Source organism: Ursus arctos, unplaced genomic scaffold (genome assembly GCF_023065955.2).
Source record: "Ursus arctos isolate Adak ecotype North America unplaced genomic scaffold, UrsArc2.0 scaffold_25, whole genome shotgun sequence".
Taxonomy (NCBI): Eukaryota; Metazoa; Chordata; class Mammalia; order Carnivora; family Ursidae; genus Ursus; species Ursus arctos.
The window spans coordinates 35,527,116-35,551,507 of NW_026622930.1; the positions used below are offsets into that span (position 1 = coordinate 35,527,116).

The following is a 24,392-nucleotide window of genomic DNA, read 5'->3' on the forward strand; positions in this document are numbered from 1 at the left end:
GATCATTTCCAAATAAGATATGCCTATGTTTAGTACTTAATGTTTTGTTATTTTATCTACTTCTGTCTTGTTACTAAGAAACTAGAGCCAAATTTGGGTGTGTTAGTAAACATATTTTGTGCTTTACTGAAAGATGATACCATGAAAAGTACATTTCTAGAAATTATAGAATGTATTTATAAATTTGCCAATCGAAAGAACTCTGGTATAACAGTTCACAATTGCTTACTACCTAGTTTTCACTAGAAATTAAGATTTCCAGGAGTTCAGAATTCTACTAAATGTAATTAAGACCACTGGAAATAATAAGGGCAACAACTCTGCATGCAAGGAAAGTAACATATGTGTGTTTGGTAAGAAAAAGTTTAAGAAATAGAAATACATTTTTGTTGAGAAAAAAGAAAATTTGTCTTAAGTGACAGTGGTTGTTCAAAGAGGGAAAACTTAGTACAAAATCTGAATGTAAAAAAGAGAGTTGTAGGTTTATGGAAAAGAAATCGGAAAGAATGTGTGGTCAGTACTGGCTAAGATTAGGATAAATTTAAGTAAATGAGTTTCTTCTTTTTTTTTTAAGATTTTTATTTATTTGTCAGAGAGAGAGAGAGAGCAAACATTAACAGGGGAAGCGGCAGGCAGGGCAGGCAGAGCAGGCAGAGGGAGAAGCAGGCTCCCTGCTGAGCAAGGAGTCTGATAAGGGACTTGACCCCAGGACCCTGGGATCATGACCTGAGCTGAAGGCAGACGCTTAACTGACTGAGCCACAAAGGTGTCCCAGTAAATGAGCTTTAATATCAAAAGTAAACTGGTGAAAAATTAAAATTTTGTTTTCTCTTTGTTACAAGGACCAAGTTTTATCTATTGATTTGCTCTTAATATGTAATTATAAACAAACGTTTTTCTTTACCTTTAAACTTATCTGCCTAGAAAAAAAGGACTCTGTTTTGCCAAAATAATTTCCTATGTTTATCAGGTCTTTGATTACTCAGGAAAACTGAGTCTTAATAAAGAGAGCTGAATTTTGCTCACAACTATCTGTATTTGCCTTTGAAATCTTTCATTGTCATTTCAGTTAAATGGATAATTAACCACTGTTTCATAATGATTTGTGATTCTATTTAATCAAATGTTCAAATCTTTTGTTATTTTTTGACATACTTCCCAAAACCAAAAAAAAAAATTTTTTTTAAAGATTTTATTTATTTATTTGACAGAGAGAGAGAGAGCCAGCGAGAGAGGGAACCCAAGCAGGGGGAGTGGGAGAGGAAGAAGCAGGCTCCCAGCGAAGGAGCCTGATGTGGGGCTCGATCCCAGAACCCTGGGATCACGCCCTGAGTCGAAGGCAGATGCTTAACGACTGAGCCACCCAGGCGCCCCCCAAAACCAAATTCTAAAATGAAGTCTTTTGACTATAATCTAATTGAAATTTTCCAGAGGGTCCCTTGAACATTTCAGAGATTTGGTGAGAAATTCAAATAATTATAGTTATTTGGTACATTAAATTGAACATGGTACATCTGAAACATGGTCAAATAAGTGATACTAAACCCTCTTAAGTTATATCTGTGTAGATAATGTTACTAAAATAAGTGTTCTAGAGATTGTATGAAAAGTCCTAGAAATCTGATGTCCTGGCATGTTATTATCTTGAGGTGTTGTGTGTCATAGAAATAAGCAAATTTCCTTATTAATTGTATTACAATGAACTCCAATAAGATCTTTACTCATGGCCATTTTTAAATTTTTTATCATTTAGACAATTACAATGAAGGATTGTTGAAAGAAAAGCATGCAGGGGCAAGGGGCCCCGCCCTAAGAGGAAACCACCGTTAAAAGGATTTTATACCCCCCTGGAAGGAGCCCTCTAGCCTTTCCCATGGGATAGGTAGATGGCAAAAACCTGATTGGGTGACAGACACAGGGAGGGTTAATCAGATTAAAACAGCCAGCCAACAAGCTCATAGAAACCCCTAGGCTTAGACACTCCAGTGGCAACCCTCTCGGGTCCCCTCCCTTTTCCGGAGCTTTGTACCATTGCTCAATAAAGTTTACTACCGCTCAATAAACTTTGCTTTGCTGCCCACCACTCTTCGTCTGGTCTGCGTCTTCATTCATCGAAGCCGTGTGACCAAGAACCGTGGGCACTAAAGGAAAAGAAACCTTTAACAGTTATGCTTTTACAAAAGCTTCCTGCAACTGTGTTTCATCTTTAGTGAGACCCATGGAAAGAACTCTTGAGCTCAGGCTTCTGATAACCTTAAGATCATAATACTGAACTAGGTAAGAGTTTCTGGAACTAGTAAAAGAAAAAGTGGATTCATATAGAACAAGAATTAACAACATGGGACTGAATAGATTGAGGAGGATAATTATAATTTGTATGACTTTTCGTTTTAAGCTGACTTTTTTAAATGTTTTGCTTTTCCAGAGTTGAGGAAACGTTTTATCTTAAGCTAACTGACATAACAGCAACAATTTGATAAAATATACCTTTGCGAACAAATTGAAACATTTATTTATCTTTTTCTCCCTACCTGATCTCTCCAAAATTCAGAAACTTTAAGTATTCTTAAATTTTCATGGTAATATATTTATTTGCATAAGTTCAATAAGAATCTTCTCTCTTTGTAACAGGACACAATTGCAAACATTGGTCATAATACCAAGGCTTTGACTGGAATGTCATATTTGAGAGACAGGCATAGACTCAGATATGACCAGAATGTTTTAAGGAAATATGGTTGACTTTATGGAACAATAAAGTCCCTTGGAAATATCAGCTTGTTACTCTGCTTACAGAGTTTCCAGCAACCTTAGCAGGTGAGTAAAGATCATTTCCTGGCAGGTGCAGGAATCTCAGGATATTTCGGAGACCTCAAGAAGAGAGAAATTAATCCAGATCTATAGGTATTGCAGGTGAAGTCTGATGGCAAGTATTTGGCTTGGCTTCTGGCCTTGACAGGCTGTTAAAAGTTCAGTCTGGAGATTTCTTACAAAAATTCCAGTTAAGCCTGTTTTAAAGAGCCTATATGATCAACTGTTATTCTTGCTGCATCCATGTAAATAATCATGCCCAATTTTTTTGAAACTAGACTTATTTTGCAAACATATTAGTGGTAACATGGCTATCTTTGGTAGAATGAAGATGATTATTTAAAGAAAAAATAAGACTTCAATAATACCTGTGTAGATTATTAGATTCTAATACTGTCATTATAAACTGTGCTATAACCTGATTTCTTCTCGTTTCCTCCAATGCCTGGCTACAACTCTCCCAACTAACATTATCAATTTTTCTCCCACCTTGCTGATTTGGAATCATTTGAGAACTAAAATTGCCCTTTTTCCTAAAGCCCTGCAAACTAAATATGAGTGGCTTGACATAAATGTCAGAGAAATCACGATAGTTAATATTTAAAGACAACCTTTTTGCCTGTTACTCTTTGGGCCACTCAAAAAGATCACCAGAGACATTTGAACTGCAAATTAGGAAAATCTGTCAGATTACTACTGGCTGTTCTCACTCCATCTGAAGATGCTTCCCGTCTGACATCTAAAAATCTTAACTGGCTGGCCTAAGAACTCAGAAACTGGTTTGTAATTTGATCCAATCATTAACCACTGTTTTTGTTTCCATAGAAATGCCTCTTATTTAAGACCTGATTACTTGGACCATTGGCCTAACTTTGAGAACACACCTGCATCCCCGCCTCCTGAAATGAGTTTAACTGAATTGACCTACTGTCAGGACTAAGAGACTGGTTCAACAAGAGGGAACAACCTATCAACTCAACTTTTCATGTGGGAAGTTCCAAAGGAGGGAACTGTAGGGGCCAAGGGCAGGGAGCTCCAAAGTGGGCCACTTTGCCATGAAGATTATCTTGAGTTAAAAGCAATCAAAACCCAGCAGCTTCAGCTCTTCACCTCCCCCTCAACGGCCTAAATTTACATTGGAAAGGAGAGCCTGTACTAGGAAGACAGTTATTGACAGAGATTCCTCTTTACTTAACAGTCTTATTTGCATAACAGCAACCTTTGTTTACTAAACATCTCTCCCGCCTTTCTTTTTTTTTTTTTTCTTTTTTTTTTTTTTTTAAATGATTTTTTATTATATTATGTTAGTCACCATACAGTACATCCCCGGTTTCCGATGTAAGGCTCAATGATTCATTAGTTGTGTATAACACCCAGTGCACCATGCAATACGTGCCCTCCTTACTACCCATCACCGGTCTATCCCATTCCCCCACCCCCCTCCCCTCTGAAGTCCTCAGTTTGTTTCTCATAGTCCATAGTCTCTCATGTTTCATTCCCCCTTCTGATTACCCCCCCTTTCTTTATCCCTTTCTTCCCCTACCGATCATCCTAGTTCTTATGTTCCATAGATGGGAGAAATCATATGATAGTTGTCTTTCTCTGCTTGACTTATTTCACTTAGCATTATCTCCTCCAGTGCTGTCCATGTTGTAGCAAATGTTGAGAACTCGTTCTTTCTGATAGCTGAGTAATATTCCATTGTATATATGGACCACAACTTCTTAATCCAGTCATCTGTTGAAGGGCATCTCGGCTCCTTCCACAATTTAGCTATTGTGGACATTGCTGCTATGAACATTGGGGTGCATATGGCCCTTCTCTTCACTACGTCTGTATCTTTGGGGTAAATACCCAGTAGTGCAATGGCTGGATCATAGGGTAGCTCAATTTTTAACTTTTTAAGGGACCTCCACACTGTTTTCCAGAGTGGCTGTACCAACTTGCATTCCCACCAACAATGTAGGAGGGATCCCCTTTCTCCACATCCTCTCCAACAATTGTTGTTTCTTGCCTTGTCTATTTTTGCCATTCTAACTGGCGTAAGGTGGTATCTCAGTGTGGTTTTGATTTGAATTTCCTTGATGGCTAATGATTTTGAACATTTTTTCATGTGTCTGTTAGCCATTTGTATGTCTTCATTGGAAAAGTGTCTGTTCATATCTTCTGCCCATTTTTTGATTTGTTTATTTGTTTCTCGTGTGTTGAGTTTGAGAAGTTCTTTGTAGATCTTGGATACCAGTCCTTTATCTGTAGTGTCATTTGCAAATATATTCTCCCATTCCGTGGGCTGCCTCTTAGTTTTTCTGACTGTTTCCTTGGATGTGCAGAAGCTTTTTATCTTGATGAAGTCCCACAAGTTCATTTTTTCTTTTGTTTCTCTTGCCTTTGGGGATGTGTCATGAAAAAGGTTGCTTTGGCCGATGTCGTAGAGGTTGTTGCCTATGTTCTCCTCTAGAATTTTGATGGATTCCTGTCTCACATCGAGGTCTTTCATCCATTTGGAGTTTATTTTTGTGTATGGTGTGAGATAGTGGTCAAGTTTCATTCTCTTGCATGTAGCTGTCCAATTTTCCCAGCACCATTTATTGAAGAGACTGTCTTTTTCCCACCGGATGTTTTTTCCTGCTTTATCAAATATTAGTTGCCCAAAGAGCCGAGGGTCCATTTCTGGGCTCTCTATTCTGTTCCATTGGTCTATGTGTCTGTTTTTGTGCCAGTACCATGCTGTCTTTGTGATCACAGCTTTGTAGTACAGCTCGAAATCTGGCATTGTGATGCCCCCAGCTTTGTTTTTCCTTTTCAACAGTTCCTTGGAGATTCGGGGCCTTTTCTGTTTCCATACAAATTTAAGGACTGTTTGTTCCAGTTCTTTGAAAAATGTCCTTGGTATTTTGATCAGGATAGCATTGAAAGTGTAGATTGCTCTGGGTAGCATGGACATTTTAACTATGTTAATTCTTCCGATCCATGAGCATGGAATATCTTTCCATCTTTTTATGTCTTCCTCAATGTCTTTTAAGAGTGATTTATAGTTTCTAGAATATAGGTCCTTTACGTCTCTGGTTAAGTTAATTCCAAGGTAACGTATGGTTTTTGGTGCTATTGTAAATGGGATGGATTCCCTAATTTCTCTTTCTTCGGTCTCGTTATTCGTGTATAGAAATGCAACTGATTTCTGAGCATTTATTTTGTATCCTGCCACGTTACTGAATTGCTCTATAACTTCTAATAGTTTGGGAGTGGCTTCTTTTGGGTTTTCCATATAGAGTATCATGTCATCTGCAAAGAGAGACATTTTGACTTCTTCTTTGCCAATTTGAATACCTCTGATCCCTTTTTGTCGTCTGATTGCTGTTGCAAGGACTTCTAGTACTATGTTGAATAATAGTGGCGAGAGTGGGCATCCTTGTCGAGTTCCTGATCTTAAGGGAAAGGCTTCCAGCTTTTCCCCATTGAGAATAATATTTGCAGTAGGCTTTTCATAGATGGCTTTTATGAGATTGAGAAATGTACCTTCTATTCCTACACTCTGAAGGGTTTTAATCAGGAAAGGATGCTGTATTTTGTCAAATGCTTTTTCGGCATCGATTGAGAGGATCATATGGTTCCTGAGTCTTTTCTTGTTGATGTGATGTATCACGCTGATTGATTTGCGAATATTGAACCACGCTTGCATCCCAGGTATGAATCCCACTTGATCGTGATGGATAATCCTTTTAATGTACTGTTGGATTCTATTAGCAAGTATCTTGTTGAGGATTTTGGCGTCCATATTCATTAGGGAAATCGGTCTGTAATTCTCCTTTTTGAGGGGGTCTTTGCCTGGTTTGGGGATCAAGGTAATATTGGCCTCATAAAATGAGTTTGGTAGCTTTCCTTCTGTTTCTATTTTTTGAAATAGCTTTAGGAGAATAGGTATTATTTCTTCTTTGAATGTTTGGTAGAATTCCCCAGGAAAACCGTCTGGGCCTGGAGTTTTGTTATTTGGAAGGTTGTTTATCACTGACTCAATTTCTTCATAATTAATTGGCCTGTTTAAGGCATCAATTTCTTCCGGTTTCAATCTTGGTAGTTTATAGGTTTCCAGGAAGGATTCCATCTCTTCCAGATTGCTTAGTTTATTGGCATATAGCTGTTGATAAAAATTTCTAATAATCCTTCCAATTTCAATGGTGCTCGTCGTGACCTCTCCTTTTTCGTTCATAATTTTAATATTCTGGGTCCTTTCTCTTTTCTTTTGGATAAGTCTTGCCAGGGGTCTGTCAATTTTATTGATTCTCTCCAAGAACCAGCTTCTAGTCCTGTTGATCTGCTCTACTGTACTTCTGGTTTCTGCTTGATTGATTTCAGCTCTAATTTTGGTCAACTGCTTCCTCGTGCGTGGATTAGGCCTGTCCCTCTGTTGCTGTTCCAGCTTCTTGAGGTGAGAATATAAAAACTGCATTTTAGATTTTTCTATTCTTTTGAGTGAGGCTTGGATGGCTATGTATTTCCCCCTTAGGACTGCCTTTGCAGTATCCCATAGGTTTTGGACTGTTGTATTTTCATTCTCATTGGTCTCCATAAATTGTTTAATTTGATTTTTGATTTCCTGGTTTATCGAGTCATTCCTGAGCAGGATGGTTCTTAGTCTCCAAGTGTTTGAGTTTCTTCCAAATTTTTCCTTGTGGTTGAGTTCCAATTTCAGAGCGTTGTGGTCTGAGAATATGCAGGGGATAATTTCAATCTCTTGGTATCGGTTGAGACCTGTTTTGTGTCCCAGAACACGGTCTATTCTTGACAATGTTCCATGGGCATTAGAATAGAATGAGTATTCTTTGGTTCTGGGGTGTAGTGTTCTATATATATCTATGAGGTCCAACTCGTCGAGTATGGCATTCAAAGCCTTTGATTCTTTGCTTAGTTTTTGCCAGGGTGTTCTGTCTATTTCTGATAGTGGAGTGTTGAGGTCCCCTACTATTAATGTATTTTTATTTATATGTCTCTTTATTCTGGTTAAGAGTTGGCTTGTGTATCTTGCTGCTCCCCTGTTGGGGGCATATATATTTATAATTGTCATATCCACTTGTTGAATACTTCCCTTAAGAATAATATAGTGCCCTTCTGGATCTCTAACTATAGTCTGTAGTTTAAAATCCAATTTATCTGATATGAGAATTGCTACCCCAGCTTTCTTTTGAGGTCCATTTGCATGAAAGATGGTACTCCATCCCCTTACTCTCAGTCTGAATGCATCTTTGGGTTTGAAATGAGTCTCTTGTAGACAGCAAATGGATGGGTCATTTCTTTTTATCCAATCTGCAACCCTGTGGCGTTTTATGGGATGGTTCAAACCATTTACATTAAGACTGATTACTGAGAGATATGATTTTAATGTTGCCATGTTGCCAGTAAAGTCTTTGTTTGTATTGGCTGTGACTTTCTGTTCTGTATCACTCTTGGGGCCTTTTTACTTTTATAGAACCCCCCGTAATATCTCCTGTAGGGCTGGTTTCGTGGTTACGAAATTGGTTAGTGACTGGCGATTCTGAAATGTCTTTATTTCTCCATCAATTCTGAATGACAGCCTTGCTGGATAAAGGATCCTTGGCTGCATGTTTTTCTCTGAAAGAGCTTTAAATATGCTCCCCCAACCCTTTCTCTCATTCCAGGTCTGTGTAGACAGGTCTGACGTAATTCTGATGCTTTTGCCTTGGTACGTGAGAAATTTCTTTGCCCTGGCCGCTTTCAATACTGTATCCTTGCATCTAATATTTGCGAATTGCACTATGATGTGACGTGGCGTAGGTTTGTCATGGTTGAGCTTGGGAGGGGTCCTCTCTGCCTCTTGGACACGAATGTTTGTTTCCCTTGCTAGATTAGGGAAGTTTTCAGCTACAATTTGTTCAAATATCTCTTCTAGACCTCTGTTTTTCTCCACCCCCTCGGGGATGCCGATGATTCTAACATTGGATCGTTTCATTGAGTCAGTAATCTCCCGTAACCTACATTCGTGGGCGTGGATTTTTTTAAGACCATCTTCTATTTTCATTTTTTCCTCTATTAACCCATTCTCCAATTCACTAACCCGTTCCTCTGCTTCTGCGACCCTGGCCGTCAGAGCCTCTAGTTTTGCCTGCATTTGGCTCATAGAATTTTTAATTTCTGTCAGATTCGCTCTCATTTCTGTCCTTAGGGATTCTATATTCTCAGTAACCTTTTCGTTAATAGTTTTTTCAATTCTACTCATCATTTTGACCATCGTTACTCTGAATTCCATTTCTGATAATTTGGTTACATCCATATCCATTATTTCTGTGGCAGAGGCCACAGAATCACTGTCTTTTCTTTGCTGGGGGGGGCTTCTCCTTCTTGTCATTCTGATGAAGAGAGGTTGCAGGGTTTCCAGAGCCCAAATTATTGACTGGGTCCCAGGCCGTGCCCCTTGTTTTATAGGGATCTTAGGGATGTGGGCTTCTTCTTTGAAGATTTTATTTATTTATTTGTGTGGCAGCCAACCAGCGAGAGAGGGAAGAGAAGCAGGGGAGTGGGAGAGGAAGAAGCAGGCTCCCAGCGGAGGAGCCCGATGAGGGACTCCTTTCCGGAACGCCGGGATCACGCCCTAAGCCGAAGGCAGGCGCTCAATGACTGCGCCACCCAGGCGCCCGGGTTGTGGGCTTCTTGATTTTTCAGCCTGCCTTCTGTGTTCTGGGGGAGGGGCCTGCCGCGCCGATACTCAGGCAGCCCTGTTTGGGTAGAGTCTCCGTGTCCCCTGCGAGGGGGGATGGGGATGGGCACTCCCTGAGCCGGTATTTCCAGGCTTTTGTTCTCTGGCGGCTTTCCCTGGCAGTTTGCTGTGCCTCTTCTGAGAGTCAGAGCAGCAGCGGCCAAATTTCAGCCTCTGTCACAGAACAGAGGGATTGCGGCCCGTTCTCTACTAATGTTCTGGCCACTTTAACTCTGTTTCTGTTGGTGCTGCTCAACCCTGCAGCGTCCCGGGATGTGCGCCCCACACCCGGCGTCCCAGCCCTCACTTCCAGGGCCGGCGCGTCTCTGTCCTTTGTGTTTCTAATGCCGCCAGCCGCCAGCCACCCCGCGCGCGCGCTCCCGGATCTCCCAGTCTCAGTCTGGATCCAGTGAGCGCACCGGGATTCCGGTGTTCCGCGAGATGCCTGGTGGCGCGCGCACCCGGCTCACGGTCTCAGTCTGCTGTTTTGCGGGTGCCGACCACGAGCCCGCCCGCTCTCCCGTGCAAGTGGCTACCGCTTCCCGGCGCCCGAACGCGGCGGCTCCCTCCCCCTTCCGTTTATCTTCCGATATCTGTGCACAGTTTCACGGCTCCCCGCTTCGTACCTCAACACTCAGCGCTGGAGATATTCATTTGTAGAGATCCAGATGCGTCTTCCTGCGTCTCAGGCTGGTTCCGTGGTTGTTTAGGCTGGTCTGGTACCTATCCAGCTCGACTCGGAGGACCGGCTGAAAACGGTGTCTCCTACTCCTCCGCCATCTTAACTCCTCCCCCAGCATTTTGTTCTTACCAAAACACATACTTACTTTGGATATCTCTCCCGCCTTTCTGCTAATGGTCTTCCTTCCCTTTGTATCCCTAGATCCCTACCCCTCTCCTTAGCTCAGGATGTCACTTAAACCTCCTGTTGCCTGTCTTTGAAATTTCATGTCCCTGTGGACTCATTGCAGGTAGGACACTAAATTTGATTTTCTACTGTTAATTGATCTCATGTATTTAATCCTTAGTTCAGCTAAAAGAATCTTGAATAAAGGAAAATTTCTTCCTCCCCAACAATTCTATGAAACGTAATTTTAAGCAGCAAATACCAAATTTCGAATCTGAATAGTAAACATAATCTTCAAAAAATGAATGTAAAATCTGCCACCAAAGAAATGCAAAAAATTTAGTTCTCTTTTTCTTTCTACCATCTACTTTTAAATCTTTTTTTTTTTTTAATAATGGAAAGGAGTACAGAATGCAAATAAGTGTAAAACCCTAAGATATTTGACTTTTTAGTTTTCTAATGTAATGGTCTCCAAAGTCTGGTGTGTGTCCTTTTGGACTACATAAGACAACCCACAGGGATATCACGAGAAACTATCACCTATTTCTATTTTTACTTCATGCTTAAAAATGTCTGTGTACTACATAATATACATTATATATTACTATGGCAATACACTTATATAATGTAGAAATAAACACTACGGGGGAGCCTGGGTGGCTCAGTCAGTTAAGCATCTGCCTTTGGCTCAGGTCATGATCCCAGGGTCCTGTGATCCAGCCCTCTTTCTCCCTCTTCCCTCTACTGCTCCCCCTGCTTGTGCTTGCTCTCTCTCTGTCAAATAAATAAATAAAATCTTAAAAACAACAACAAAAAAGAAATATTATGGAAGAATGTTTGGAAAGTATTTTAAAGTTGGTTCACTCCAATTTAGTACATTTTGATCATATCTTGAGAATGCTGTGGGACAAACTTTCTTCTTCAAAAGGAATAAACTGAAATGCACAGCTAGATATAAAATGTTAAATCATTGCATTTGGACTGGAAACCTTTACCGTACTCATCATATACATTAAAAATCACCAGTGGTACCTGGCTGGCTTAGTCAGTGGAGTGTGGGACTCTTGATCTCAGGGTCATGAGTTTAAGCCCCACATTGGGCATGGAGCCTACTTTAAAAAAATCACCATAGAGTTATATAAGAATGCTAAATTAATGTGTTACTTAATTTTTGCAAATCGTGAAGATAATTATAAAGCATTTTAAAATGATATGAAAATAAAATGAAGGAAAAATCCCCCAAGACATCCAATGGTATTTTATGTATTTTCTTTTAAGAGAGAGAGAGAGAGCACGGGGGTGGGAGTGGGGGGTGGGAGGAGAGGGAGAGAGAATCTTAAGCTGGCTCCATGCCCAGTGTGGAGCCTGACGCAGGGCTTGATGTCACAAACCTCATCCTTGAGATCATGACCTCAGCTGAAATCAAGAGTGGGATGATTAACTACTGAGCCATCTAGGCACCCCTCTTTTAATCTTTTTTTACATAGATGAAATCATGAAAAATGCAGAGGATTTATCTATTCTTATGATTAAGTTCATAAAGTATAAAAATATTTAAATATATGATTCATAAATATAAATTTTAAAGACTGCAAAGCAACCTATTTTGACATATGTGCCCTCATAAACACTGAAATAAAGAAACTGATGTACAGGAAGAATTGTGCTGATGACATTCTAGTAAATCCATCCCAGATGGTTTTATGAGAAAAGCCTTTAACATGCTAGTTGGATAGACATGATATTCTATACTAGGATGACATTAATTAGATGTGTGTGCTTTTGTTGTGTGAAGATCTTACTTCACATTTATATTTCTGTTTCTATGATATATATATTTGTAAATGGTATATATATATATAGACATAGACACACACACATACGCCAAGGAGACTCTTTAAGATCTATTAACCCAGGGGCGCCTGGGTGGCACAGCAGTTAAGCGCCTGCCTTCGGCTCAGGGCGTGATCCCGGCGTTATGGGATCGAGCCCCACATCAGGCTCCTCCGCTAGGAGCCTGCTTCTTCCTCTCCCACTCCCCCTGCTTGTGTTTCCTGTCTCGCTGGCTGTCTCTCTCTCTGTCAAATAAATAAATAAAATCTTTTTTTTTAAAAAAAAGATCTATTAACCCAGAGACATCTACCAAAGAAACGTCTTTCCTGGAGGTCTGAATACACAATGAATGTAATCATGGAGTCACTGCAACTATATTTCTTCTACCAGTACCCTCAAGCTGTTGGCTAGAATTTCTATTAAAAGAAAAAAAAAAAACCCACCACATTAGTCTTTGTGAAAAACAAAGAAAACATCAAAAGACCAGTTTGGCTGCAGGTCGAGGAAAGGCTGGAGTTACAAAAGAAGTAAAGCCAGTGAAAGTCAGTGAAGGAGAATAAAAGCAGATATCCCAAACAAAGAGGTGCTACCAACAGCAGTCACTGAAAAAATATGTCAAACGAAATAAGCAGCTTAAGCTATAAAAAATAAAAGAGATTAAAGGCACTCTTTGAAACATGAAACAACTATTTCCACCACTCTAATCCTTCTTTAAGCCATGTGTTCCTTTCTTTGGTCATCTGCCCTAAATTACTGAAAACAAATACTTGACAAGAGACAGGTGAAGTGAATTAATCTTTTGGCTTTCGGCAAAACAAGATGAGGATAACAAGCATTTAATGGACAAATCTTTGAATAGGTATGGGATTCAGTTAATATCTCAGTCCAGTGATTTTTAATATGCATCATGATAGAGTCCAAAGCCTAAATATTAGGTTCTTTGACGGAAGCACAACTTCTTTGATGAAGCATAGCTTTAAAAAAAGTGTTTTCAATCCACTAGGACCAAATTTCACTGGTCAGAGACAGGACTAAAATTGGTATCCTTTACACTCTCCAACATTTTCAATGTTTAGATATTCTACTAATATCCAAAAGCAAACCATAAGAGACTCTTAACAATAGGGAAAAAACTGAGGGTTGCTGGAGGGAAATGGGTTGGGTGATAGGGTAAATGAGTGATGGTCACTAAAGAGGGCACCTGTGATGATTACTGGGCACTCTATGCAAGTGATGAATCACTAAATTCTACCCCTGAAGCTAATACTACATTATATGTTAACTAACTAGAATTTAAATAAAATCTTGAAAGAAAAAAACAATATCAAAAAGTTTTCAATTTATAATGTTCAATGAATGTGAAATACTAAAGGAAAATCTTTAAAGTTACGATTCTCACTAGACTGTGGATATATATAACAAAAGGAGTATAAGTAAAAAGAAGTCTTCACTTGCCAAGGTTCTTTTGTTAATGGCAACAGGAATGTCTTCTAAAACTATTTTATTTATTTATTTATTTACTTATTTACTTATTTATTTATTCAAAGAAACCTATTTTTTTAAAGATTTTATTTATTTATTTATTTATTTATTTGACACAGAGAGACAGCAAGAGAGGGAACACAAGCAGGGGGAGCGGGAGAGGGAGAAGCAGGCTTCCCGCTGAGCAGGATGCAAGGCTCAATCCCAGGACCCCGGGATCATGACCTGAGCTGAAGGCAAACACTTAATGGCTGAGCCACCCAGGCACCCCCCAAAAAAACTATTTTAATAATAGACGTAGGATGATAAGACTATTGCAGTAATACCTAGTACCTTTAGCTATGTATCTATTTTAAATTGCTGGCAAAAAAAAATGTATTAACATGATGTAATATAGACTTGGAGCAGTACTTCTCAAATTTAAAGCACTTACCTAATCAATTCAATACACAAAGTTTATTACACAGATAATACACCTGTGCACAGCTCCCATTAAAGATATTATTCATTCTTTAGTGTGGCAATAAAATATTTATAATTTTTATGTTTCCTTTATTTTCATAATATGCCTTTCTTCACCTTTTTTCTTTTTTCATAAAAATGCCATGAGACACAGTGCAACAACGATAAGGGAATCCAACATAGGGTTCCTCTGGCTATAAGTTTCTAGACTTTCAGTTACAGTCGCCTATGTGTTTTATAGACAAGCTGTCTCTTGATGTGTCATGTACTCCATAACTGCCGATTTTAAATACCAGCTCTAAATCAAACTGACTTGACAAATTCATTTTACTTCCTAAACCAGTTTTTCTTCAAGTGAGGTATTGAGTTATTTTAGAATCTTTCATTACTCAAATAAATTTTCTTTCAGTGACCAAAAGACAGGAATCTATCTAGAATAAGGGATGTGAGGAAATAGGTTAAAAAGTACAATGGGTGGCTCAGTTGGTTAAGCGTCTGACTTCAGCTCAGGTCATGATCTCAGGATCCTGGGATAGAGCCCCAAGTTGGGTTCTACACTCAGCGGGGAGTCTGCTTCTCCCTCTGCCCCTCCCCACTGCTCAAGCTCTGTCTCTCAAATAAATGTTTAAAAAAAGAAAAAATATATGAATCATTTTGCATAAATCATAACACTTCATATTATGTATTGCTGTAGTGCATGACTTTCTTGAGAAATTCTATTAATAGAGCTGACTGTTGAACTACAATATTATTGAATACTAACTAGACCCATGGATCAAAATGTTTTAGATGTCATAAGAAGGATAATAATTTCTTGGAGATAATTCCTAAGTTTAAGAATTTGAAACAGCAGTGCATATTGAGGATCTGAAATTATTTTTGTGAGTAACAAATGCAAGATGGCTGGCTCAGTCGGTAGAGTGTGTGACTCTTGATCTCAGGGTTGTAAGTTTGGGCCCCATGTTGGGTGTAGAGATTATTTAAAAATAAAATCTTTAAAAACAAACAAACAAACAAAAGAAATGCAAGAAGCTGGACATGAAAGGCCACTTTAGTATTGGTAGTGAGTTGTAATAGCTACAGTCTCCTGCCCAGTAGATCTTTCCTCCCTGTTTTCTTATGGAGAATCCATATCCTGCAGATAGGGCTGATTCCATACACCCTCTCTACCAGCATACACTTCTCATATAACACCGCCACCACCACCATCACCTTAGGAGTAAACAGATGGTGCAGACCTGGCTAGATACCGCATACCCATGGCAACAGGGATTGGCCACGTGGAGGGACTCACCAGGGGCAGTCACAATCCTCTCTGGACATTTGCCAATAATGTTGAAGGGATCTCCGGCTTTGAGGAAAATATAAGCCTGAAGCTGCAGATGGCCAGCTCTGCCACCTGCCTATCCGAGTATGTAGAGAAAGCCTATACGAGAATAAAGGCAAAAACAGCAAGAAGGCAATGCTGAGAGTGTGTGTATGACAGCATTCCAATGACATCATTTGAGACTGAATCTAGCTGCAGTTGACCTTTTACGTTAGTTTAAGTTAGGTTTCTGCCACTTGCAAATGAAAGAGAACCTTGACCATAGGTACATTATAAATATATATTATAAATATAGCACTACCCAGATATAACTATCATCTTAGGTACCTGCATATCAACAGTCTATCAACTGACAAACTTCATGCCAACTTTCCTGTTATCCTGAACTAGCAACAATCAAAACTGCAATGTTCAAACTACAGGTTCAAAGCCTAAGATCTTTCATTTGCAGTTTACCTTTCAGCAACAATTTTAGCATCTGGCAACCATTTTTATTCTTATTGACTAGCTAGGACATTAAACTTTGAAAGCAACAGAATGGCTATGCTCCAAATAAATTTTAAAATTTGGCATCTCGGAGCGCCTGGTGTGGCTGAGTTGGTTAAGTGTTCAACTCTTGGTTTCGGCTCAGGTCATGATCGCCAGTGTAGAGCCTGCTTAATTCTCTCTCTCCCCCTACTTCTGACTCTCCCCCTCTGCCCCTCCCTCCCTTTAAAATAAATAAATCTATAAAATCTTAAAATATAGGTATCTTCCACTTTTTGAAAGTCTGCATTATGCCACTTGGCTTATATGAAAGACCCACAATAGTACCTCTTTTTGCAAACTGAAAGAAATCTCAACAGGATTTTCATTTCATGCCATTTTGGGTTATGAAAGATTTCATAAAGAACGCTCCCTTTTCAGCCAGCAGGGGAAACCTGTACTGGAGTCTGTCCTGTTACTGGATGTGGGGATGTCAGAGTGGATGACTATGCCTAGGTGTTGAAATGAAATGCAAATAGGTTTGGGCCAAAGAATACTAACACTTTCCCTCATCAATAGGAATCTGAGTATAAAGTAATGCCTCCTTATTTTACTTGACAATGTTGAACTTTACCTGAAGGTTAAGAAATCCCCTCACCCTTTTTTGAAAATAGCCTACTGCAAGGAACCATGCTTCCCCATAAGCCTTAGGTAAGATGCCTGCCATGTTTAGCTCTGGCAGAGCCAGACACAGACCCTCAAATTCCCATTCTGTGGTTCATAAGTGACTAGGTGAACTGGTATTGTCCTTACTGATCGACAGGAACAAAATGATATTAACTAAACCTTGGTTAAGTTTCTTTCCTCTCCCCAGGTCCCTGAACTTTGGTCCACTCTGAGCTTGAGTCAGCATACTGCCCTTCCATATGGGCAGCTCCCTGGAAAGAGACTGGCCTTGGGGTAAAACATTCTCTTATCTACCGTTCTGCCACCACCCTTTCATCTCCTGTCCCCACACCTGGTTGCTTCTACCTTTGTTCACTTTTCTACGTAAAAGAAAAAAAATCCTTTTTGCCCAGCTTCTGAGATGCTTGCAAGCCTTATGATCACAGGGTACAGTGGCCCCACTCCCCACTGGAAAATTCTTTCAGAATTGTTTTTCATTTGACATTTCATTTCATTGTTTTTTATTTCATTTGACTCTGTCTTTGAATATGACATTTCTTAAACTGATTTCCCATTATTTCATCCTAGACAGATATTTTCTGAGAATCTCAAACCTGCCATCTCCTTTCTTCACATTGCCACTGCTCTTGTTCAGGCCCTTATTAACCTCATCCTCGTCCATTACGAACTGGCCTCTTCAGCCTCCAATTTTATTTACTTTTTCACATTGCCAGTAAGTTCATCTTCCTAAAGATTATTCCTCCAATCTCAGCATTCTTTCATATTCTTTTTGTTGTTGTTGTTGTTGTTGTTTTTGCTCTCTGTTGCCTAACAATAAAGTTCAAATTCCTTAGTGTAGCATTTAAGTCTTTCCACAACGAGGTCTAATTTCATCTCTTCCTCCCATGAAGCCTTCTAAACCTTCTAACCCTTTCTAAAACCTTCCTTCTTTCTCCAGTCTCATTGTTGCCTGCCTATTTACTTTTTCTTTTCTTTTCTTTTTAAAAGATTTTATTTATTTATTTGACAGAGATAGAGACAGCCAGCGAGAGAGGGAACACAAGCAGGGGGAGTGGGAGAGGAAGAAGCAGGCTCATAGTGGAGGAGCCTGATGTGGGGCTCGATCCCAGAACGCTGGGATCACACCCTGAGCTGAAGGCAGACGCTTAACTGCTGTGCCACCCAGGCGCCCCCTATTTACTTTTTCTGTACCTCAGATGTTTTCCTTCCCAAATCCCCCCTCCCTGAATTTCTATCCAACACAAATGCTATTCCTTCCCTATCTTGGAATTAATCTCTTCCATTATTATTCTCCTAACACTGTGTCTGTACCTTCGTTAAAGCATTAAAAATAGTTGTGTTTTTTTATTACAGCAAGTTGTATACATTTTTAAATCTGTCCATCTAGATTATAAGTTCTTTGAGGTCAAGACAGTGTATCATCTTTGGCCCTTAGTCTAATGCCTCACACTTGGAAAGCACTCAATATTCATTCTCTTCTTTCCTTTCCTTTTCTTTTTAAAAAATGTTATTTATTTATTTGAGAGACAGAGAGAGAAGGAAGGAGACAGAGAGAATCTGAAGCAGACTCCACACTGAGCATAGAGCTCAACGCAGGCTCGATCTTATGACCATGGGATCACAACCTGAGCAGAAACCAAGAGTCAGACACTAAACTTACTGAGCCACCCAGGCACCCCAATATTCATTCTTTTAATTAAAATGAATGGAAAATTATTCTATTTCCTTTGTGGCTCCCTGTGACATTTTCTGTAACATATGTTTATTATACCTAATGATCAACTAAATATAATGTGAGAGGTTCAGGATTAGAAGTCAATTGAATATTGTTTACCCTAAGGCAGAATATAGAATCTCCTAAATATGATGGTAATAAGAGAATAGCAAAGACTGATCTGACAGTTTTAAGAGTTCTTGGGAGGTAAGACAGCATAACATGTTCAGAGTGTGGGTTCTGGTTTCTGACATCTGAGAGCAGGCTCTGCTACTTACTAGCTCTGTGATGTTGAGCATATTCCACGTTTCTGTGCCCCCATTTTTCATGTGTAGCATGAAGATAGAAAGATCTACTTTACAGGGCTGTTGAGAGGATTAAATTAGTTACTATCTGTAAAACACATCAAATAGTGTATGTTCTGTAAAAAGATCCAATTACTGTTACCTTTGTTATCAAAATTGGCTATCCATAAAGGAGAAGCTTCACTTTCTTGATGCCTCTCAGTGATCATTTAAATCAAGTAATTCCAAGGAATGTATTACCAAGTAGCTAGTGGACACACTGGTTTGACCAGAACCTGTAACATCTCTAAGGATCATCAGGTATCAAAGATTTGTATAAGAAACAGACAAGAAAATGGTCTCTTATAACCCACAGCTGTGCTGAGAATGAGCCAAAGCCAAGTAATCAAGTTCATATACATTTTAACAATCTCTTTAAGGTTCAATATCTTTCTAGGGGAGTTCTGTAGGAATGGATTCCCAAACCTCATTCATTTATGTTTATTCATGCAGTTATTCAGTAAACATTTAGGTGCTAGGGATATAGAAATCAAGGGTATTGTTCCTGTCTGCAACTAAGTCATTGTCTTGAAGGACTCAGTTGGGTGAGAAATGGAAGGAAGTGAGTTCAAGACAGAAAGGAATAATATGGAGTGACACACAGAGGAACTCAGGAGCTCTGAATATTCAGGGACCTTCATCTAAGAATAAGTGACTGCGAAGTGAGGGTATGCGGGCAGTGGAAGGAGAGACAGGCAGGGGCAGGATGATGAAGACTGTTTATGTGAGGCCCTGAATAACACCTGGCTTCCCTCACTCTGCCCGTCAAAGTCCTCTCAGCTTGCAAACATCACTGGGGGAGGGAGAAGAAAACAAAAAGCCAGGTAGGATGTGGACCAGGCTCTGTGAAACCAAGGTTCTGAGGAAATTAGACCTCAATCACCTGTTTTTCCTCATCTATCCTATCCTGGACAACCTAAATTTAGTTCATCTTGAATGCCAAAGTAAAATTTGAATTTTAACCTAAAGAGGATAAAACTGAAGGATTTTAAGCAGGGCAGAACTGTGATCACGTTTGCCTTCTAGAAAGCAGTTGTGAAAGTAGTATGGACAACAGATTCAAGGGGGTGGCGAATGCTGGGAAAGGTATGACAAAAACACTGTGTTCCATCTGAATATGCTGAGATGGAGAACACGACGGATATTTGAATGATGATGTTAAGATGATAGTAAGAGATCAGATTCAGTTCTTTAAATAAAAGTTCCAAGGTATATTTTGTCCTCAGCACACCTTCAGTCCAATTTTCTATAACTATTACAATTACATGTTTGTGGTTGTTAATTCACTTTATAGTTTAAAAATTTCTTACCTATATAATGTCATTTTAGCCTTTCCATAATCCTGTAAGGTAGACAGGACTGCTATTCTTCCCTTTTTGCAAGGAGGATTTGTGCCTCTGAGATTATTTGTCTAAGATCACAGAGGAAGTCAGAGACAGACCCAAGCCCTAAACCTAGCTCCAGGTGGTGTGTTCTCTACAGCAGTCAACTGCACAAACTCTTGGTAACCCATCAACTCTTACATAGTGCCCACTCTGCTATTCGCAGTACATTACCAGAGATAAAGAAAGAATTAGAAGATCAGCATAAGGACAACATCACTGTTCGTGGGCAAAGTTATAGATCAGCAATCAGATCTGACTTCTGGTTCTAATTCTGCCTCAACTACCTGTGTGATTGTATTTTATCTGAAAATAACAGAAACCCATCTCAAACATACTTAAATGGAAAGGGGAATTTATTTGTTCATGAAATCCACGGAAGGATTGAACAATCTAGGATCACAAAGGTAAGGCTGCAGAGGTAGCCCTTAGAAACAACTGGAAAGAGCAGACTTGAACCTTGTTAGGAGTCTTCAAAATCCTTTGTTTCTGTTGCTATCTGTGTGGCGGTTTCACTTTCTCTCTGCTGCTCACTAGCTTTGATTAAAGAAATATGGCTACTATGTTTCTGATTTTAGAAGTTAAAGCTGCAGCCATTGAAGAGAGATGACTCCAATCCTTCCCTGACTCAAGTAAACAAGTTTCAGGGAACCTACTACTCCCTTGTCCGAGCTGAAGGTGGTGAACCTGTGGTCACCGGAGGAATTGATTCCAGAGTTCTTGCAAGATTAACTCAGGTGTTCATTTTCTTGGGTACTTTATGAAAGACATGAACCGTGATTACGGGCGTTAGATAGCTAGGTAGAAGGAAAGAAAACCAGCATTTCAGGTAAGGGAAGGAGGTTTTGAATGAGTAATGTAGGTGGTCTATGAATAAAAGACCAGCCTGACAGGTGAAGGCTGCATCCTTGTTCCCACTGAAAATCACACTGGATTGCTAAAGGAGGAAGCGAGGATTATGGATCTAAAAGGTCAACACAGAATTTGTTATAGTTGAAGAAGCTGTTATAGGTTTCTTGTATAAATTCAACTGTGACTCTGAAACTCCACTCTATAACATAAACAAATCCTCAACCATTTCCTAGAATGCGCCTTCTTTGTCAACTGAACTTGGCTTAGAGTTGTGGCAGTAGGAAAAAAGAGGAATCAGTGACAGGATTCAGAGGAGGAAAATTCAAAAGAAAATCCCCAGTCGTCCAATCTGGGCCTGCAAGAATGGTGGCAGCTCTTGATCGCACTCTCAGTGGCTACCTGAATGTGCCCATATCGAAAGCAGGAGGTGTGTCTTAAGGACATTGGTGCTTAATAAATTGGTGCTTAATTTACGAGATTAATAAATTGCATGACTCTCAGAAAATGAGGACATTAATAAAATGGCTTCTAACCCCCTTCCAGCAATATAATTCTGTGAATCCATTTCCAATTCTAATCTTAAAAATCTTCAAACTCCTTGAATACCCACATACAAAAAAGATTTTTTTTTAAAGGTTGAGATGGCAAATTTTGTATTATGTATTTTTTTAAAGATTTCATTTATTTATTTAAAGAGAGAGAGAGTGAGTGAGCACAAGCAGGGTAGTGGGAGAGGGAGAAGCAGGCTCCCCACCGAGTAGGGAGCCAGACGCAGGGCTTGATCCCAGGACCCTAAGATCACGACCTGAGCCGAAGGCAGATGGTCAACTGACTGAGCCACCCAGGCGCCCCTATGTTATGTATTTTTGGCCACAATGAAAAAAATACTGCCCCCAAAAGATACATTGTTCATTCTACTGTATTTTCAAAAAACTACATTTGAAAATATACCAATTGTGGCAAGATGGCAGCATCTTGAACCTGAACTCACCTCCTCTCTCCAAGTAACCAAATCTACAGCTACATATGGATCATTTCTCTCTGAAAAAGTACTGGAAATTAAACGAACTGCTTCTCCCCCCCAAAAAAGATAAAAAGACCACATTGAGACAGGTAGGAGAGGTAGAGACAGTCTTGCCAAAAACTTCATTCCCAGCTCAGTGACACACAGTAGGGAGGGATCTCACCCATCTGGTGCTTCTCCCAGAGGAGTGAAGTGTTCGTATTCTCCATGAGGCACCTCAATCCCTGGAATCTGCACCAGAGAGATGGGCCCCCAATGCATCTGGCTTAAAAAACAAACAGAACTGATGACCAAGGGGCCTAAAGTGTTATAGGAAACTGAGATTATCTTTTTAAAGGGCCCACGTGCGGTCTCACCTGCCGTAGGACCCAGGGGAAAACCAGCGGTTGGAAAACTGCCTAGTCTGTACATGAAGGAGATTCATTTGCTAACATAAAAGCATCTGCTTGGGGGCAGGGAACAGCTGAAATGCTCCCCAGAGATGGAGGTGCTAAAAGATGCCACGTTTGCACTTTCCACCTATTCTGCTGGCATAGGGGGGCAAATTCCAATGTGGCACTCTCCTGCTGCCTTGCTAAGACAGGTGGGAGTGAGCAGTGTAGCACTGTCCTCCGGCTTTGCTGAGGCTGGAGAGTGCATGTGGCTGCGGCATTCTCATGCTCTCTAGCCAGGGTGGGCAAACACGAGCGGCTATGGCATCGTCCTGCTCCCAGGCTAAAGCTGGTGCAGGCACACAAAGTACTCTCCCAGTGCATTCCTGAAGCCTGCAGGCGTGTGCAGTCAAGACATTTTCTGGCTGCCTTTCCAATGGCAGTGAGTATGCCCCCACCCTTTATACTCTTCATTGCCTAGCTAAAGCTATGGGTGCTGGTGTGGGCCCCTTGATCACCTGGCCCTGGTGGCCAAAGAGGCTGGCATTCCTAAGCTCCACAGGAATATAATAACTAGAAAGACAGTTCTTGGCCAGCCACCACCCCCAGGGCACTGCATAGACAGTAGACAGGGGGTGTCTGGTTGACTCAGTCAGTTGAGTGACCGACTCTTGGTTTCAGCTCAGGTCATGATCTCGGGGTCATGATCTTGGGTCATGAGATGGAGCCCTCCATCAGGCTCTACAATCAGCGTGGAGTCTGTTTGAGATTCTCTCCTCCCACCCTTTGTCACTCCCCTTGCTTACATACTGTCTCTCTCTCTCTCTCTCTCAAATAAAAATTAATAAACAACAGACTGAAACACAACCCCAGTCTTGTGAAAAATGTCTATTTATTCAGTTTGGAGCTGCAGCCTGAGGGACAGACTTTAGGTTTCCCGAATATCTAGAGGCTAAGTAGGCACTCCCAGGGAATGTAAGCAGGAACACATCATCCTCCACACTCCCTTGGCCTCTCTACAGCTCAACAAGACCTCCCAGAAGGAAGCTTATGTACACATTTGGAGCCCCAAGTTTTGCAGCTGTCACCCAGGGGATACCTCCAGATCTCTTGGTCTTGAGGCCAGCAGGGATTATGATTACAGCCCCACAGGACTATATATATTTGCATATTTTCAAAGCTGCTACCAGGATGCCTGGCTAGCTCTGCTACTAGAGCATGTGACTCTTGATCTTGGGGTTGTGAGTCTGAGCTCCATGTTAGATATAGAGATTACTTAAAAATAAAATCTTAAGAAAAAAAAAAAAAAAGCTGATACCTGAAGGCCTGGCTTCTAATCAGCCTGAAACTAGGTGCAAAATGAGATTCCTCCCTTTGGAACACTGACAAGTCTTGGCACACCCTCAACAACAAGACATATGAAGAATAAATCAGGCAGTTTAGACAATCACAAAGGTTCCAGAGACAACCAAGAATGAGGGGAAAGTTGAACTAGAACATCCATCACCTACCCAAGGCCACTCCTTCAAGACTGAGAGAGGTAGCTGTTTTGCCTAATACATAGAAACAAACAGAGAGTCAAGCAAAATGAAAAAGTATGTTGCAAATGAAAGAGCAACACAAAACCTCAGAAAAAGACCTTAATGATACAAAGATAAGTAATCTAGCCTACAAAGAATTCAAAATAATGACCCCAGAGATACTCGATGAACTTGGGAGAAGAATGAACATGGTGAGAGCTTCAACAAAGGGAGAAAGAAAATATTTACAAAGTACCAACAGAAGTTGAAGAGCTAAAGAATACAATAACTGAACTGAAAAATATACCTCAATAGAGGGGTTCAACAGCAAACTCGATGAAGCAGAATGAATCAGTAAGCTGCAAGACAAGGCAATGGAATCCACCCAGATAGTTGCAAAAAGGAAAAAAAAAAAAAAAAAGAAACAATGCAGATAACTTAAGAAACTTATGTGGAATAACATTCACATTATAGGGGTCCCAGAAAGAGAAGAGAGAAAGGGGCAGAAAACTTATTTGAAGAAATAATGACTGAAAACTTCTCTAAAACTTCCTATGAAAGG

General features: G+C 40.2%; 1 long non-coding RNA gene across 1 annotated transcript in view; it reads right to left on the bottom strand.

Moving 5' to 3' along the window:
• Window positions 1-24,392, bottom strand: part of LOC123000373 (uncharacterized) — a 64,590-nt gene that overhangs the window by 29,600 nt on the left and 10,598 nt on the right. Inside the window, exon 5 of the long non-coding RNA XR_006408336.3 lies at window positions 15,439-15,570. This is a non-coding gene — a long non-coding RNA (uncharacterized LOC123000373). The remainder of the gene's footprint in view (window positions 1-15,438; window positions 15,571-24,392) is intronic.